Here is a 6,685-nt window from a genome sequence, read left to right as displayed (position 1 = left end):
CGTATGCCTCATAACATTTTCGTTTTGACCCCAAAATTAAAACTAACTAGAGTTTAACCCGAATGTTCGTGCGGATACTTTTTCATTTGTAAATTTTATAAACTTTGATTAAAGAGTTACTGTTATATATTGTGTAATTCTTTAATTTTATTTGTTTTATTTTTTATTCCACTATTAATATTATTAATATATGGTTATTTGTTAATTTTACATATTTTACTTTGTTATTAATTTTTATTACATATCAGACAATCTTTTTCAATTTATTTAATTTCTACAGTTTGCATACAATACATTTTTTAAATTTATATAGCTATAGTATATAAAATATATTGGGCAAATCTCCAAAATAGCACATTTCTAAGTTTATGTCACAAAAATAGCCCTCAAAAACTAAAATGACCAAAATAGCATTTTATGTTTTGAAAAATTTAATTTTTTTTTATTTTTCAAAATTTGAAATTTTATCCCAAAACCCCACTTCCCAACTCTAAACCCTAAAACCTAAACCCTAAACTCTAAACCCTAAACCCTAAACCCTAAATCATAAACCTCACCCCTAAACTCTAAACCCTAATGTCTAAATTAATTTACCATTGAGGTATAAGTGTATATTTATCTCTTTTGATAAAACATTAAGTGCTATTTTGGTCATTTTTATTGTTAGAAGCTATATTTGTGACAGAAACTTTTTTAGTGCTATCCTAGTCATTTTCTCAAATATATTTGTTTAGGATAATTTATAATCTAATGTTGTGTTTAAAAAATCTATCATTTTATTATTTTGCAGGTTTTTATAAGTAAATACATTGTTATGTTTAAATAACATAGCCCTATTATTCTAGTATACTAGGGACACAGTCCCCGCGCAAGCGCGGAGTCGGATACGTTATTGATGTGTGTTTTGGTTTGTCGTAAGGGAATTTGTCGCTTCTTTTCTTTGTAAATTTTTGTTTTTCTATGTTGTCTATAATGCTTATGAATGGAATTTGAGGAAGACACATCTTGATTAGGTTAATATAATAAAGATCAGCTATCTCATTGGTGTTGTTATTTTTATATTTTTTCTTCGTAATGATTTGTTCAAGTATTAGTGTTATTTGCGTTTTCATGTTTAAAATTTGAGGTTTTGGGGGTTGGTAGTGATTACTAAGTTATTTCTTAGTTTATTAATCAAATAGTGTAAGGAAAAATATATTAAAATTTGAACTTTTGATTTTTAGTTTTCTAAGAACAGTAAATAAAGTATTTTTTTTATTCTAGCGAATCAGTTTTGGAAGAATTATTATTATTATTTTTTTGCTAAATTTTGGAACCAATTAAGTTAGCTAAATTAAATATTATACAACGACTAATAGAGTTTTGAGAACAAAATGTTTTAGTTTGTTTTTGTTATTCTTTAATAAATAATCAACTACTGTTAATTATTATTAAATTATAACGGGATTTGATCATCGCACCAAAAAGCCTGAATAAGATAGACCAGAAAATATAATTTTGTATAGCTTATGGCCAATGTAGTGTTTTATGTAAAAACTGGTATTAAAATATTTGGGCATCAAAAAGAACTGGGCCTTAAGTCAAAAGTTGTGTCTGATTCTGAGTGAACTCATGCTTCCTCCGTTGTCGGAAAAGGGACACAATTTCCTCCGATTCCTGTAGATGTTTACAGTATTTAGTTTATGAGTTTGAAAACGATATTTTGCTTAATTCGTGATTGATGAGAGATTTGCTTACATTAGGTATGGTTGAGACGAGACGTAGCTCTTCCGCCAACAAGCGTTTCTGTTCTTCGTCTTCATCCCCTGAGCCGTCTTTTTCATCTCCGGGCCCTTCCAAGGGATCTAAGGTGAAGATCGATGCTGCATTGCTGCTCTTGTTGGACCTGTTTGATTCATCTGTTTCTTCTGTAGAGTCTCCCTGTACTGCTGTCTGCGTCATTAGCAAAAGCCCAAGTATAGTTTTGCTTAACTACTTAACTCTCAATTCAGACTTGGACTCATTGCGTTTGTTTGAAGAAATTGTTTCTTCTTGAACAAAACAGAACAAAAGTTTTATTTGTGAAATATAAAGACTGCAGATTAAGTTTGAAATCGGTGCTCTGTTTCTAGAAAGACAAAACAGAATAATACTGAAACTTATTGCTTTATTAAGACAAACACACATACACTTACTTGACTAAACATTGTGACTTTTGGAATACACACAACTCTCCAATGTAAAGTCACGACTTATTACACGCATGTTTTGATACAACATTATAACTTAATAACTAAATAACATAAGACTAAGAACTCAATTACAAACTAACAGCTTTTTCCTCTTCTGAAGAGAAAAAAAAATGACAGAAGAAATTGGTCTTATTACAAATGAACTAAAATCCATTTCCAGAAAGCGTGTAAAAATGCAGACACATAACCAGTGGCGGATCTAGAACTGCATTTAACCGGGGGCACATAAATTTTTTTCACTATATTTTATAGTTAGATGGGGGCACTGGCTTTGATTAACTTTAATTGCTCAAAGAAAATTAAGAATGAGACGGGGGCACGTGACCCCGCACAACCCTTACTGCGTCCGCCCCTGCACATAACACAGCTCCATCTCATTGTCACAAGGTTTTGAGTTTTAAATGTTACTTAGGCTTTGGACATTGGAAGTTGACCACAGTCTGCAATGACCACTTTCTTTCTGGGACGGTCTCCTCTGTCTGTCTCTTGTTCCTCTATGAGCCTCACCACATCCATTCCTTCTATAACTTGCCCGAACACCACATGCCTCCTGTCCTACCATGTCGTCTGTTAATATTAATTTTATGCTTAGCAACGAAACTTGCTTGGTTCTACATTTCAAAGTAAATGTAGAACTGGCTTCTATATACTACACGGGTTCTTATGGATTGTTGATGCTCAAAGATGACAAGAATGAGATTCTTGTGTACTTTACAAGATAACTTCTGATTTAACAATAGGCCTTAACCAGAGGGAGAATATTTGAAAGTTTTACGGGTTGAAGGGATGAAAAGGATCAAGAACTGATGCTCCGTGATCTTATACATGTGAGCGACCCGTGCAACTTCAAACCGGTCCAATCTCAAAATAGAACCAGCTTTCAAAGATGGTCGGCACTGGCTGGCCCGATTTGCAGGAATGAAACCGTGAATCACCGAGTCAAAAGAAGATCATTAATAACTGATGAAAAAAATCTCATAGACAAAACTAAAGAAACAGAAAATCTCATAGACAAAATCTCATAGCAAAGAAATATGAAACGTCAAGATCATTAATAATTTGTGAAAAATCTCATAGACAAAATCTCATTGCAAGGAAATAGGGCCGAATCAATCCTCACCAATTCATCGAGGAGGAGAATTGTTATCCCCATAAATTCGCCATTTTTGTTGATGTTTCGAGAATCCCAAAAGCAGATGAGGAGAGTGACAACGGTCTGACAACGGTCCGAGCGGCTCTTCCGAGGCGAAGAGAGTTGAACGTGGAGTAGGCGACGGCGGCATTAGCGACTGAAGCAGCTGATGAAGACATTTTCGTAACGGAGTTTAGAGCTTAAATGATGGTAAGAAGTGGAGGAGACAAGCTTAGAGGCAGATGAGAGCTTACCTTCGATGAATCTATATAAAGGAGGCTGGAGAATCCGTTACAGGAAGAGAAATCCCTAAGTCGGTAGAGAACGTGGAGGAGTCGAAGAGATCGAGCTACAAAAACGAAACTTCCGAATAGGAAACGGCTCAGACGACGAAGAATCTCAAATGTGAAGTGCATAACCCTAAATGATGCTTTCCGGGCCGATTTGTGGGAAAGCCCACAAAAGAACTGAAGAGAGATCACAAACTAAAGCCCACACGTTTGAAACAAAAAAAACTAAAAATGAGGCCCACAAAGATGACACGTGGACAGCTTAGGGGGAGAGAAACTGAACTATTATATTATAGATTTTAAACATAATAGCATCTCTCATATAAATTACTTTAATAAATTATGTCAATATAAAATACTTTTTGGATGTTATGATATTACGTTTTATCATTTTTTTATTAAATTAAGATTTCAAAATATTATATTACCTTTGATTTTACATAATAATTTTTTTTTTCATTTCAAAGAATTATATTTTAACATATACGATTTTATCTTTTGTAAAATATGGAATATTATTATTTTGATTCTAGAATATTTATTTCCAAAAATGTTTATTTGGACGTGAGAAATTTAGAAAAAATTTTGAGTTTGGAAGATTAAATGACATTTGAAAAAGCCATTTACTAAACTAATTCATTATTTTATAAATATATTGGATTCTGGTAAGTTTTATATATATTTTCTCAACAGATTCTTTTATAATTAATATAAACATAACTATTATATTCATATTTAAAAAAATTCAATAATATTTTAATGAATTATTTAGATTTCAAAGTTTTATATACTATTAGATTTTTTATATAATTACTTTAGATAATATATTGTTGTGAATTTTATAATAAATACAGGGAAATTTGCCAAATATGACTCAAAACTTGATTTTAAATGCAAAACTATATCCAAATCTTGAATCAAATGCAAAACTAACCTAAAAGCCTTATGAAATTACGGCCAGCCCCTTGTGACCAAACAAACTAACCTAGTAAGCCGTCTGTAGAAGCATTAATGAATCTTTAGTCGAACCACTGGACTAAGCGGTTTCCACAGTCACAGAAAAAAAAAAAATACCATAGTAACACTAACTCAATAAAGGTTTGGAGCTGAAAAAGATCAACAAAGAAGACTAACATATCTCATCTTACCATAGAATGTCTTGGTTAGAACAAGCAAATGTCAGAAAAAGGTAAAATATGAGACAAAGCAATCCCCTGAACACAAAGGATCGCGATCAAGCACCAGCGCAAATAAACAAAAAAAATGTGTCAGAGAAAGAACAATCATCGGAAGAATAAAGTCACCACGAAACAAAAATACGCATGTCTAAAGCACCGGAAGCACAACCACCAACTAAGAGATAATAAGCATCTCACAAACTAAATAAGCACATACAAAGCGCCCATATGCCGATAAAGATCCACAAAACTTTGAATAGAATAAACCAAAGCTCCAAAAAACTAACTTCGCACACCTACACCAAGGGATGCATGAGAAGAAGATAAATAACTTGAGTGGGGGAGAATGGAAGCCAACCATCGAGAAACCAAAGCTTAAGCTTGAGACCATAAATAACCTTCCAAGCGCACAAAACATACGCAGAGAAAAACACTATCTAAATTTAGAGTAGCAAATATGGCGAAAGAGAGAATCACTAGAGATATGCTTGTATTCTATAAAGAAGTATGTATATACGTTTATTTATTTATATTACTGGCTTGAAAGGCCTTTATTTATTTATAATGATTATATTATGTATTAAGTCCAACTAATCATTACAACACTAATTGCATCCCTATAGTTAAAACAGCATTCAATGTAAATAGTATCGCTTTCCGGAGTTGGAAAAATGTAGTTGACATTATCTATTTGTTCTCTAGCAATAAACTTAGAGTACCAATTTCCGGAGTTTTTCTCCTTTCTATCAGCAGGACTGGTGAAGATAACCTAATTCATACCGAACCGTAGCATATAACTTCCCACAAGTTCATAATTGTCGTACATTACACCCATTCATATACTGAAGAACAATGAGGATGGTGGAGAAAAAAGAGTGGTAAACTTAATTCTCATAATTTATACAATTGTGGGTACAATAGTTTAATAACTAGGTCTGAATTTCGAGGGTAGTCAAAATTTTGTTTGTTATTTTGGTGTCTTTAATCTAGAATTGTAGAGAACTATACAAACAAAACAAAATTATTCGACTTTTCCCATTAATTAGGCATTAAGTATAATACATCCCTGGTTTTCCTCTTTTGTTGTTCAAACAAGCCAGCGTGGTAATAATTAATAACAATATCAAATATTAGAGAACATTGTAGGAAAAATTGCCAAATATGACTCACAACTTGATTTCAAACACAAAAGTAAACCTAAACTTGAATAAAATGCAAAATTAACCTAAAATGCTATTGAAATTACAACCAGCTCCTTGTGATCAAACAAAAAAACCGAAATTTTTTTACGTTTCTAATCCTGGTAAGTCGTCTGGTCTAGTTCTACTTAGAAATAATTTAAAAATTTTGTAAAAAATATTTTGATAAGTGAAAAATTGAAATCATGTAATTAACATATGTTTTAAGAGATATAAATTAAGATATAACAAAATTTAATTGTTTTCAGCATAGATGAGTGAAAGTAATGAGTCATGATATTTTTTAGTTTAGGTTTTGCCTACATATGTTGTAGTATTGTATGTGTTCTTAGGGTTAGATTTTGGAATGCATAAATGTTTTCTTGAAAAATTTAAAATTTACCTAAGTGTGTTTATTTTTGTGTATAGTAAACACTATTTAAGTAGAACTACGAGCTTTAGAACGTGGTTAGTTAGTTAATTTAGTCAATTTAGTTTAGGGGTTAAATTTAGGGTCTGGGACGACTTACTAGTAAGTCGTCTGATGTACAGTATTCAACAGACGGCTTACTAGTAAGTCGTCCAAACCGGACAGAACCTTTAATTTTACAATGTACTTTTAAACCTAACCGGATTATTTACCGGCCATATATAAGGGTTTTTTTTTTATTCACTG

Source organism: Brassica napus, chromosome C6, assembly GCF_020379485.1.
Source record: "Brassica napus cultivar Da-Ae chromosome C6, Da-Ae, whole genome shotgun sequence".
NCBI classification, from domain to species: domain Eukaryota; kingdom Viridiplantae; phylum Streptophyta; class Magnoliopsida; order Brassicales; family Brassicaceae; genus Brassica; species Brassica napus.
This window is presented reverse-complemented; position numbering follows the sequence as displayed.